Source organism: Vulpes lagopus, chromosome 7 (genome assembly GCF_018345385.1).
Source record: "Vulpes lagopus strain Blue_001 chromosome 7, ASM1834538v1, whole genome shotgun sequence".
In the NCBI taxonomy this organism is placed as follows: Eukaryota; Metazoa; Chordata; class Mammalia; order Carnivora; family Canidae; genus Vulpes; species Vulpes lagopus.
The window spans coordinates 130,738,921-130,752,579 of NC_054830.1; the positions used below are offsets into that span (position 1 = coordinate 130,738,921).

The following is a 13,659-nucleotide window of genomic DNA, read 5'->3' on the forward strand; positions in this document are numbered from 1 at the left end:
TCCAGTCATAATCCTGAAGTCCTAGGATAAATAAAGCCTCATATCAGGCTCCCTGCTCAGCAGGGAGTCTGCTTTTCCCTCTTCTCCTGCCCCTTCCACCCCACTTGAGTTCTCTCTATCTTTCTTTCTCTCTCTCTCTCTCAAATAAATACATAGAAATCTTAAAGAAAATAAACAGTTGGACAAAACTGGGTATTGGTGACAATGTATATTGATAGAATCCCTGAAACTTGGCTGCTAGGAATGTAAATCAATACAACCACGTTGAAGCAACAATATGTCTGATTCTATAAAATTGCACATTCATGCACCTCAGGACTCAACATTTCTACTTCTAAAAGTATAACTACAAAGATGTATGTATATATACAATGGGATATTATTCAGCTATCAAAAGAAGACGAAATCTTATATTTGCAACAATGTGGATGAAACTAGAGGATGTTATGCAAAGTGAAAGAAGTCAATCAAAGAAAAACAATTATATGATTTCACTTATATGTAGATTTGAAGAAACAGAACAGATGAACATAGATAGACGAAGGGAGGGGAAAATTAAAAGTTGAAATCAGAGAGGAAGACAAACCACAAGAGACTCTTGAAAGAAACAGACTGAAGGTTGCTGGAGGGCAGCTGGGTGTCAAGAAGTGGTAACTCAGTGATGGGCATTAAGGAGGGCACTTGATGTAATGAGCACTGAGTGTTATATGCAACCGATGAATCACTAAACTCTACCTCTGAAACTAATAATACACTATGTTAATTAATTGAATTTAAATAAAATAAAAATTTTAAAAGAAAGTTCTGTTGTCTACAAATCAATATAGATTCTAATAAAAATATTAATATTAAAATTTTATCAAATTTATTGATCATTTCAAGTAGGTGACTTTTCATTTCATTGCTTTTCTTCAATGTTTTTGTTTTTTAGTTCATTAATTTCTGTTTTAATCTTTATTATGTCCTTCCATAGCTCGTTTGCATTTTCACTTTTTTCTCTCCAGACAAAGGTGAATACATAGGTTTCTGATTTTATCTTTATTCTTTTCTAATATTGACACAACACTATAAACTTTCCTTTAAGTACTGCTCTGGCCTCATTATAAATTTTGATATGCGACATATTTATTTTCAATTAGTCAAAAAATGTTTTAATTTCCTTTGTGAATTCCCCCCTTTGATCCTTGCATATTTAGAACTCTTTTAATTCAAATATTTTCAGATATCTTTGTTTTAGTTTTTTAAAACTGAGGTATAATTGACATAACTTTATATTATGTTAACTCCAGGGATACAGCATAATAATTTGATATTTGTATTTTATCAAATATTGCAAAATAATCACCATGACAAGTCTAGTTGTTATCCCTCCTCCAAAATAGTTACAAGTTTTTTTTCTTTGATGAGGACTTTATGATCTTAGCAACATTCAAATATGCAATACAATATTATTAACTATAGTTCCTGTACTGTACATTATATCTCCAACTTATTTATTTTATAAATGTTGTTTGTACCTTTTGCCTCCTTAACAAATTTTGCCCCTCACTCAGCAGTAACCACATCTCTGTTCTCTGTAGCTAGGAAGTTGGTTCCATGTTTTGTTTTGGTTTCTTTTTTTTTTAATTTTTATTTATTTATGATAGTCACACGGGCGGGGGGGCGATAGAGAGAGAGAGGCAGAGACATAGGCAGAGGGAGAAGCAGGCTCCATGACCGGGAGCCCGACGTGGGATTCGATCCCGGGTCTCCAGGATCATGCCCTGGGCCAAAGGCAGGCGCTAAACCGCTGCACCACCCAGGGATCCTTTGGTTTCTTGTTTAGATTTCACATATAGAGAGATAATGTGGCATTTGTCTTCTCAATCTGACTTATTTCACTTATCTAAGGACCTCAAGATCTATCCATATTCTTGCAAAGACCAATATTTTAGTCTTTTCCATAAGTGAAAAAGATTCCATTATACATATGCATATTATATCACAATTATATCTATACACACACTTATTATATACCACAAATATACTTATTTTTCTTGTCCATTAATCCATTGATGAACACTTAGATTGTTTTCATATCTTAGCTATTATAAATAATGAAGCAATGGACATGAGGGTGCATATATCTCTTAAGATTAGTGTTCTTCATTATTATTGGTTAAATACACAGAAGGAGACTTACTAGATCATCTGGTAATTCTATTTGTAGTTTTTTGAGAAAGCTGAATGTTTTCCATAGTGACTGCATCAATTCACATTCTCACCAACAGTGCACAAGAGTTCTGTTTTCTCTGCATCTATGCCAATGCTTATTATTTCTAATTGTTTTTAATAATAGCCCTTCTAACAGATGTGAGGTACTATTTTATTGTGCTTTTGATTCACATATTTACATATCCCTGATGAATAGTGATGCTGAGGATTCTTTTGTGTACCTGTAGGCCATATGTATAAGTCTTCTTTGGAAAAATATCTCTTCAGATCCTCTGTGCATCTTACATATATATATATATTATATATTTGTTATTGCTTGAGCTGTATGAGATTTTTAAAAATATATTTTGGGTGTTAACTTTATCACATATGATTTATGAATATTTTCACCCATACAGTAAGTTGCTTTCTCATTTTGTTGATTTTTTTTTTTTTTTTTGCTGTGCAGGTGCTTTTTAACTTGATATAATCCTATTTATTGTTCCTTTTGTTGCCTTGTTTTTGGATTCAAATACAAAAAAAATCATGGTCAAGATTGACATCAAAGGGCTTATCACACATTTTCTTCTAGAGATTTTATGGTGTGAAGTCTTTGTGTGTGTGTGTGTGTGTGTGTGTGTTAAGTCTTGAAGTCAAGTCCATTTGGAGTTAGTTTTGTGAATGGTAAAAGATAATAGTCTACTTCCATTCATTTGCATGTGGCTGTCCTGTTTAGCCAACACCATCTCATAAAGAGATCATCCTTACCCCATTGTATATTCTTGAATCCTCTATCATAAATCAATTGACCATATGTTCTTGGGTTATTTCTGAATAATGTATTATGTTCCATAGGTCTACATGTCTGTCATGCCAGCACCATACTGTGTTGATTACTATAGCTTTGTAATACAGTTTGAAATATGAAAGTGTAATGCCTCTAGTTTGTTCTTTGTCAAGATTGTTTTGACTATTCAGGTTCTTTTTTGGTTCCATACAAATCTTAGAATCATTTGTTTTGGTTCTGTGAAAAATGCAGGGATTGAATCGAACCTGTACATTGCTTTAGGTAGTATGGACATTTTAACATTATCAATTCATTTTAACAATATCAATTCTTCCACTCCATGAACACAGATTATCTTATGTTTGTGTCTTCTTCTTCTTCTTACATCGTCGTCTTAGAGTTTTCAGCGCACGTGTCTTCTACCTTTTTGGTTAAATGTATTGCTAGGTAATTTATTATTTTATTTTTCCTTCAAATGCAACTAAATACCTTTTTCTATTGTTACAGATGTATATTTTTATTGAGGTATTACTAACATAGAGTGTTATATTAGTTTCAGGTGAACTATATAATGAGGCAACAATTCTATACATTACTTAGCACAGTTCACCATAAGTGGCCTTCTATCCTCTTTATCTATTTTACAATCACTATACTAACCTTCCCTCTGGTAACCAAAAGTTTTCTTTTTTCTGTGTTTAAGAGTCTCCCTTTCTGGACTCTTAACCACAGAGACAAATGGGTTTATGGAGGGAAGTGGGGGGGATGGGCTAGATATGTGATGGGTATTAAGAAGGCCACTTGTTATGATAAGCCTTGGGTGTTGTATGTAAGTTATGAATCACTTAATTCTATTCCAGAAACCAATAATGCATTGTATGTTAACTACCCAAAATTTAAAATAAAAAGAGATCTTTTTTAATCTTCTTTTTTTGTTTGTTTAATTCTACATATGAGTAAAAATGTATGATATTTGTCTTTCTCTGACTTCTTTTATTTAGCCTTTTACCCTTTAGATCTATCCATGTTGATTCAAATGTCAAGACTGTATCCTTGTTAGTGGCTGAGTAATATTGCAGTGTGCGTGTGTATGTATTTTCTTTCTCACTTCATTCCTCTAAGGATGGTATTTTATTTTTTTGATACAGTTTAATTGGGATTATGTTCTTAATTTGTATTTCAGCTAATTCATTTTTGTATACTAAAATGCAGCAGATTCTTGTATAATCATTTTATCTCCTGAAACTCTTAAATCTGTTATTAGTTCTACTCATTTTGCTGGAATCCTTAGGGTTTACTTCTTTCTTTGTGATTTGGTTGCCATATATAGCTTCTTCTAGCCTGATTGCTATGGCCAGAACTGCCAGTACTATTTTGAATAAAACTGGTATGAGTAAGCATCCTTATCTTGTCCCTGATTTTAGAGGAAAAGATTTCTGATTTTCATTGTTGAGTATAATGTAAGCTGTGGCTTGTGCTATACGGCTTTTACTGTATTGAGTTCCCCTCATTCTATACACAATGTGTTGAACATTTTTATCCTGAGAAGACATTACACTCTGTCAAATACTTTTTTTGCTTAAACTGAGATGACCACAAGTTTATAAAACTTTATACTGTTTATGTGGCATATTATACACATTAATTTGTTTGTTTGAAATTATGCTTGCATCCAGGGATAAATCCCACTTGATCCTAATGTATGGAACCTTTTGATATGCTGGGGTTTTTTTTTTTTTTTTTGAAAACTTATATATTTATTTTTAAAAAACTGATTTCTTTTTGTATATTCTTTTATTGGAGTTCAATTTGCCAACATAGTATAACACTCAGTGCTGATCCCATCAAGTGCTCCCCTTCTTGCCTGTCACCCAGTCACCCCATTCCTCTGCCCACTTCCCCTTCCACTACCCCTTGCTCATTTCCCAGAGTTAGGAGTCTCTCATGTTTTGTCACCCTCTCTGATTTTTCCCAAATTTTCTCTCCTTTACCCTACGATACTGTTCATTGTTTTTGATATTCACTGTATGAGTGAAACCATATGCTGATTCTCATTCTCTGATTGACTTACTTCACTCAGCATAATACCCTCCAGTTCCATCCATGCTGAAGCAAATGGTGGGTATCTGTCATTTCTAATGGCTGAGTAATATTCCATTGTGTGTATATATATATGACATCTTCTTTAATCATTCATCTTTGGCAATTTTTTAAAAAATTTTTATTCATTTATGATAGTCACACAGAGAGAGAGAGGCAGAGACATAGGCAGAGGGAGAAGCAGGCTCCATGCACCGGGAGCCCAACGTGGGATTCGATCCCGGGTCTCCACGATCGCGCCCTGGGCCAAAGGCAGGCGCTAAACCGCTGCGCCACCCAGGGATCCCAATCATTCATCTTTGGATGGACACCGATGCTCCTTCCACAGTTTGGTTATTGTGCACATTGATACTATAAATAATGGGGTGCAGGTGTCTCAGGTTTTCACTCATCTGTATCTTTGGAGACAATCCCCAGCAGTGCAATTGCTGGGTCGTAGGGCAGTTCTATTTTTAACTTTTTGAGGAACCTCCACACAGTTTTCCAGTGTGGCTGCACCAGTTCACATTCCCACCAACAGTGCAGGAGGGTTTCCCTTTCTCCACATCCTCTCCAACATTTGTTGTTTCCTGTCTTGTTAATTTTCCCCATTCTTACTGGTGTGAGGTGGTATCTCATTGTGGTTTTGATTTGTATTTCCCTGATGGCCAGTGATGCGGAGCATTTTCTCATGTGCTTGTTGGCCGTGTCTATATCTTCCTCTGTGAGATTTCTGTTCATGTCTTTTGCCCATTTCATGATTGGATTGTTTGGTTCTTTGCTGTTGAGTTTCATAAGTTCTTTATAGATCTTGGACACCAGCCCTTTATCTGATATGTCATTTGCAAATATCTTCTCCCATTCTGTAGTCTTTTAGTTCTGTTGACTATTTATTTTGCTGTGCAGACTTTTTATTTTGATTTTTATTTTGATGAAGTAATATTCCATTGTATACATAAACCACATCTTCTTTATCCATTCATCTTTCGGAGGCATTGTGATGCCCCCAGATATGGTTTTCTTTTTCAATATTCCCATGGCTATTCAGGGTTTTTCCTGATTCCACACAAATCTTAAAATAATTTGTTCTAACTCTCTGAAGAAAGTCCATTGTATTTTGATAGGGATTGCATTAAACGTGTAAATTGCCCTGGGTAACATTGACATTTTCACAAAATTAATTCTGCCAATCCATGAGTGTGGAATATTTTTCCATCTCTTTGTGTCTTCCTCAATTTCTTTCAGAAGTGTTCTATAGTTTTTAGGGTATAGATCCTTTACCTCTTTGGTTAGGTTTATTCCTAGGTATCTTCTGCTTTTGGGTGCAATTGTAAATGGGATTGACTCCTTCATTTCTCTTTCTTCAGTCTCATTGTTAGTGTATAGAAATGCCACTGATTTCTGGGCATTGATTTTGTATCCTACCACGCTGCCAAATTGCTGTATGAGTTCTAGCAATCTTGGGGTGGAGGCTTTTGGGTTTTCTATGTACAGTATCATGTCACCAGCGAAGAGGGAGAATGTGACTTCTTCTTTGCCAATTTGAATGCCTTTAATGTCTTTTTGTTGTCTGATTGCTGAGGCTAGGACTTCCAGTACTATGTTGAACAGCAGTGGTGAGAGTGGACATCCCTGTCGTGTTCCTGATCTTAGGGGAAAGACTCCAAGTGTTTCCCCATTGAGAATGATATTTAATGAAGGCTTTTCGTAGATGGCTTTTAAGATGTCGAGGAATGTTCCCTCTATCCCTACGCTCTGAAGAGTTTTGATCAGGAATGGATGCTGTATTTTGTCAAATCCTTTCTCTGCATCTATTGAGAGCATCATATGGTTCATGTTTTTTCTCTTGATGATATGATCTATCACATTAATTGCTTTATAAGTGTTGAACGAGCCTTGCATCCCAGGGATAAATCCCACTTGGTCACGGTGAATAATCTTTTTTTTTTTTTTCAAGCCAAAATCCTAGTTTATTTCAGCATCAGCAACATCTTAGTCATCATAAAAATAAACTCTCCCAAGGGTGACAGAAGTCTCTACAGCTAGGCTAAGGGCTCAGCCACTAAGTGGCGAACATCAGCGGGGTGCATGGCGGGCACTGCCCAGGGAATAAGTTAGGAAGCAGTGGGGTTGGTGGTGGTGGCAGATGCGGGCTGGGGCCTCACTTCTGGGCAGGCACGAGGTCATCAATGGCCTGGCCCTGCTCCAGCTGCTGCTCCATCTTGATAAGCAGCTTCAAACCATCCACCACCATCTGTACCAGCTTCACCTCTGAGAAGCCCAGGTGGTCTGCGTTGGAGACATCAAAGATGCCACCCACAGCAGCTGTGTCCACACCGCCTGTGCCTCGTTTCTGAAGCCACAGCCACTTGAGCGCCTCCAGAACTTCTCATGCTTGCCCAGGTGGGGCAACTTGATGTGCACACCTGCCCGCAGGCCTGGGCCCAGGTTGGATGGGCAGGTGAGGATGTAGCCCAGGTGAGGGTTCCACGAATTCGTAATTCTTTGACTTGAAAAGTGTTTCAATCTGGGTGAAGCCGTTGCAAAACCGAGTTAACGCCTCCTTCCTGTTGCCCCCTTTCTGATGGAGATGACCCGCAGGTGGTCTTCCTCGTTGATCCACACTAGGAGGGTCTTCTTGTCACTGTGCCAGATGCTGCAGGCGTGCAGCCAGTCGCGGGCCATGCCCGAGGCCAGGAGCAGGGGCGACACGGGCTTATCGAAGAGGAAGTGGTCGTGGATGAGCTGCTGCTGCTCCGCCTCGGTCATGCTCTTGAGCGCCTGGTACCGCCGGCCGGGTCGCAGGCCAGGCTCGACAGAGTCTCCCCCGCGAGCTGCTCGAGGGCAGGGCGCTCCCCGTGGCCGCAGTGCGGGGGGAGGCAGGAGCAGCGGACCCGCGGCCTGTGCGCACCCGCGAGCTCAGCACATGGTTGGGGTCCGGGTCGTCGCCGCCCTGCAGGTTGTCGGGGTTGAGGTCGGTCTTGTGCTCGTTGCTGGGCTGTAGCCACCGTGCCGGTCCTCGATGATGGGGTCAAAGAGCTCCTTGAATGCGTCCTAGGACTCTTGGTCGCCTGCTGCCATCTCACGGTCATGATACAGGGGTGGCCCGGGTTGTCCACGCGGGTCTGGATGACGTCCAGCGGGAAGCGCAGCTCCGCTAGAGCTCGGGGTCCGCACCCTGGCCCTGGGGTTGTGGAGGCCGCTGAGGTCGGGCATCCTTGTCGGCGGGACGTGGAGCCTCAGCGCGGTGTGGCTGTGGGAGGGGGGTGCGGCGGCGGCGGCGGCGGCGGCGGGGGTGGCCCGGCAGGGAAGGGGCAGTCGGTCCGGCGGCAGCTCCGGCCCGGCGCAGGCGAACAGCCCATGGAGAATGATCTTAATGTGCTGTTGGATCCTATTGGCGAGTATCTTGTTGAGAATTGTTGCATCTGTGTTCATCAGGGATATTGGTCTATAATTCTCCTTTTTGGTGGAGTCTTTGTCTGGTTTTGGAATAAAGGTGATGCTGGCCTCATAGAACGATTTGGAAGTACTCCATCTCTTTCTATCTTTCCCAACAGCTTAGTAGAATAGGTATGATTTCTTCTTTAAACATTTGATAGGATTCCCCTGGGAAGCCATCTAGCCCTGGACTTTTGTCTTGGGATGTTTCTGATGACTGCTTCAATTTCCTCCCTGGTTATTGGCCTGTTCAGGTTTTCTGTTTCTTCCTGTTCCAGTTTTGGTAATTTGTGGTTTTCCAGAAATGCATCCATTTCTTCTAGATTGCCTAATTCATTGGCATATAGCTGCTCATAATATGTTTTTTTAATTGTTTGTATTTCCTTCATATTGGTTGTGATCTCTCCTTTTTCATTCGTGATTTTATTAATTTGAGTCTTTTTTCTTTTTCATAGGGCTGGCTAATGGTTTATCTATCTTATTAATTCTTTCAAAGAACCAACTCCTGGTGGTGTTGATTTGTTCCACCGTTCGTCTGGTCTCTATTTCATTGATTTCTGCTTGGATCTTTATTATCTTTCTACTTCTGCTTGGTGTATGTTTTATTTGCTGTTATTTCCCCAATTCCTTTAGGTCCAAGGCTAGTTTGTGTATTTGAGTTTTTTCCAGTTTTTTGAAGGATGCTTGTATTGTGATGTATTTCCTTCTTAGGAATGCTTTTGCTTTCGCTGTATCTCAAAGATTTTGAACAGTTGTATCTTCATTTCCTTTTTTAAATTTTTTTTATTTGTGATAGTCACACACAGAGAGAGAGAGAGAGAGAGAGAGAGGCAAAGACATAGCAGAGGGAGAAGCAGGCTCCATGCACCGGGAACCTGACATGGGATTCAATCCCAGGTCTCCAGGATCGCGCCCTGGGCCAAAGGCAGGTGCCAAACCACTGCACCACCCAGGGATCCCTGTATCTTCATTTTCATTAGCTTCCATGAATACTTTTAATTTTTCTGTAATTTCCTGATTGATCCACTCATCTTTTAGTAAGATGCTCTTTAACCTCCACAGGTTTGAGTTTCTTCCAAATTTCTTCCTGTGATTGAGTTCTAGTTTCAAAGCATTGTGGCCTGAAAATACACAGAAGAGAATCCCAATCTTTTGGTATCAGATGAGACCTGATTTGTGACCCAGTATGTCGTTTATTCTGAACAAAGTTCCATGTGCACTTGAGAAGAATGTGTATTCAGTTGTGTTTGGATGCAAAGTTCTGTATTTTTATCTGTGAAATCCATCTGGTCCAGTGTATCATTTAAAGCCCTTGTTTCTTTGTTGATGTTGTGCTTAGAATATCTGTCATTTGCAGAAAGTGTCGTGTTGAAGTCTCCTACTATTAGTGTATTATTATCTAAGTATGTCTTTACTTTGCTTATTAATTGATTGTTATACTTGTCATCCCCCACATAAATATTCATGATTGTTACGTGTTCTTGTTGGATAGTTCCCTTAAGTATGATATAGTTTCCCTCTTCATCTCTTACTACAGTCTTGGGGATAAGCCTTAATTTATATGATATGAGGATTGCTACTCCAACTTTCCCTTGAGGACTGTTTGAAAGGTAAATGATTTTCCAACCTTTCATTTTGAGGCTGTAGGTGTCCTTCCGTCTAAAATGAGTCTCTTTTAGACAGCAAATAGATGGGTCTTGCTTTTTTATCCAGTCTGAAACACTCCGTCTTTTGATGGGATCATTTAGCCCATTCACGTTCAGAGTAATTATTGTAAGATACGAATTTAGTGTCATTGTAATATCTATTCAGTCCCTGTTTTTGTGGATTATTTCTTTGGGATTCCTCTTTCTTTTAAAGGGTCCCCCTCCCCTTTTTAATGTTTGCCCCAGTTTTATTGAGGTAATTGACATAGAACACTGTGTATGTTGAAGATAAACAGCATAATGATTTTACATTCCTACATTGTGACATGATTACCAGAAGAAGTTTGATTAATCACCATCATCTCTTATAGATACAAAAACAAAGTAAACAAAAAAGAAAGCAAATTATTTTCCTTGTGATGAGAACGCTCAAGATTTACTCTTTTGACACCTCTCAGATACACAATAAGGCAGTAGTAACAGTATTCACCATATTGTACTGTAAATCACTATTACTTCTTTCTCTTAAACTGAAAGTTTGTACCTTTACACTATTCCCTCAACCCCCATTCTGGTTACTTCAATCTGATCTCTTTCTTTGAATTAGTTTTATCTTCTTCGGTTCTGTTTTGTTTTGTTTTATTTGTTTTTTTTTTGTTTTTTTTTTAAATTTTTTTTATTTATTTATGATAGTCACAGAGAGAGAGAGAGGCAGAGACACAGGCAGAGGGAGAAGCAGGCTCCATGCACCGGGAGCCCGACGTGGGATTCGATCCCGGGTCTCCAGGATCGGGCCCCGGGCCAAAGGCAGGCGCCAAACCGCTGCACCACCCAGGGATCCCTTTATTTGTTTTTTTAAATTTCTTTTTATTGGAGTTCAATTTGCCAACATATAGTATAATACCCAGTTCATTCCATAAAGCCCTTTTTCATAGTGCCCATCATCCAGTTATCCCATCCCCTGACCCACCTCCCCTTTCACAACTCTGTGTTTGTTTCCAAGAACTAGGAGTCTCTCATGGTTTGTCTCCCTCTCTAATTTTTCCCACTCAGTTCCCCTCCTTTCCTTTATAATATATGGTATGAGAGAATCCATAAAATAGACTTTAAGATAAAGACTGTAAGAAGAAACAAAGAAGAACATTATATAATCATAAACAAAAGAATTCAACAAGGAGATATAACAATTATTAATATTTATGTACTTAACATGGCAGCATCCAAATACATAGAGGAGCTGGAAACAAACATAAAGGAAGTAATCAATAGTAATAAAATAATAGTAGGGACTTTAACACCCCATTTACATCAATAGACATATCATCAAAACATAATATCAACAAGGAAACCATGGCTTTGAATGACACATTGGAATGGATAATTTAACCAATATATTCAAAACATTCCATCTTAAAACATCACAATATACATTGTTTTCAAATGCACATGGAATATTCTCCAGAATAGATTACATGTTAGACCACAAATCAAACCTCCACAAATTTGAAAAGATTGAAATCATACCATGCACCTTTTTGGACCACATTGCTAAGAAACTAGAAATCAACAAGAAAAAATGTGGAGAGAGCACACATACAGAGAGGACAAATAACATGAAGTGGTCAGCTAAGAAATCAAAGATACATGAAGACAAATGAAAGTGAATACATAATGGTTTAAAGTCTTTGGAATGCAGCAAAAACAGTTCTAAGACTTAAATTTATATAAGAACCGGTCTACCTCAAGAAGGAAGAAAAATCTCAAAAAATGACACAAATGGAAAGATATTTCATGCTCATGCATTAGAAGAACAAGCACTAAAAAAAAAAAAAAAGAAGAACAAGCACTATTAAAAATGTTCACACAATGCATAATATTAATAAAATATCTATTAAAATAACAACATTTTTCACAAAGGGAACAAGCAATCAAAACTATGTATGGAGCCACAAAAGACCCCAGATAGACAAGCAATGCTAGAAAAACAAAGCTGGAGGTATCACAATTCCAGATTTCAAGTTATATTACAAAGGGTTAGTAATTAAAACTGTGGTCTTGGGGGCACCTAAATGGCTCAGTTGGTTAAGTGTCCCACTCTTGATTCAGGTACAGGTCATGATCTCATGGTTATTAGATTGAGCCCTGCATTGGACTCTGTGCTTAATGTGGAGCCTGCTTGAGATTCTCTCTCTCCCTCTCCCTCTGCCCCTCCCCTTACTCATGTGTGCACTATAAATAAATAAATAAAACCATATGGTACTGGCACAAAAATCTACAAAAGATCAATGTAACAGAATTGAAAGCCCAGAAATAAACCCATGCTTATATGATCCATTAGTGTACAACAAAGGAAGCAAGAATATGCAAAGGAATAAAAGCAGTTTATTCAACAAGTGTTTCTAGGAAAGCTGGACAGCTACATGTAAAAGAATGAATCTGGATCACTTTTTACAATATATATGAAAATAAACTCAAAATGAGTTTTAAAAACCTAAACATGAGACTTGAAAGCATAAAAATACTAAAAAGAATGCAGTAATCTCTTGGATATCTCCCTCAGCAACATACTTGTGAATATGTCTCTACAAGCAGAACCAACAAAAGCAAAAACTACTGTGACTACAACAAAATTAAAAGGTTTAGCATAAGAAAGGAAACTATAAATAAAATGTAAGGAAACCTAGTAAATGGGAGAATATATTTGCCAATAATATATTTGATAAGGGATTAATATAGACAATATATAAAGAACTTATGCGACTCAACACCAAAGAAAAAAATCTGATTTAAAAATTGGCAGAGGACCTGATTAGACATTACTCCTGTCCAAAAGCAACAACAAAACAAACCAAAAGCATACAAATGATTAGCAGGTATGAAAAGATGATCAACATCACTAATTATCAGGGAAATGCAAATCAAAACCACAGTGAGATATTTCACACCAGTCAGAATGGCTAGCATTAAAAAGATAAAAAAATAACAAGGTTTTGGTGAGGATGTGGAAGGAAGGAAACAATTGTGCAACCATTGTGGAGATTCCTCAAAAGATTAAGAATAGATAAACCATATAATCTAGTAATTCCACTACTCAGCATTTACCCAAAGAAAAAACATTAATTCAAAATGATATCTGTGCTTCTATGTTTATTGCAGCATTATTTACAACAGTCAAGATACGGAAGCAATGCAAGTGTGCATTGATAGATTAATAGATACAGAAGGTATGGTATATAAATATGTACAAAAGAATATTATTCAGCCATAAAAAAGCTTGTCATTTGTGACAATATGGATGGCTTAGGAGATATTATACAAAGTTGAATAAGAAAGAAAAAGCTAAAAAACTACATAATTGTACTTATATGCAGAATCTAAACAAACAACAATAAAACAGACTTAAATACAGAGAACAAACTGGTAGTTGCCAGAAGGGAGGTAAATGGGGGGAAAGACAAAATATATAAAGGAAGATTAAGAGGTACAGACTCCAGTTATAAAATAACTAAGTCATAA

The 13,659-nt window shown here is 37.9% G+C and overlaps 1 protein-coding gene and 1 pseudogene across 1 annotated transcript in view; one reads left to right on the forward strand and one right to left on the reverse strand.

The window, feature by feature from the left end:
* LOC121496231 (T-cell-specific guanine nucleotide triphosphate-binding protein 2-like) overlaps window positions 1–13,659 on the forward strand; it is a 91,354-nt gene that overhangs the window by 58,175 nt on the left and 19,520 nt on the right. The gene's annotated exons all lie outside the window — the stretch shown is intronic.
* Window positions 7,221–8,421, reverse strand: LOC121494558 (annotated as a pseudogene).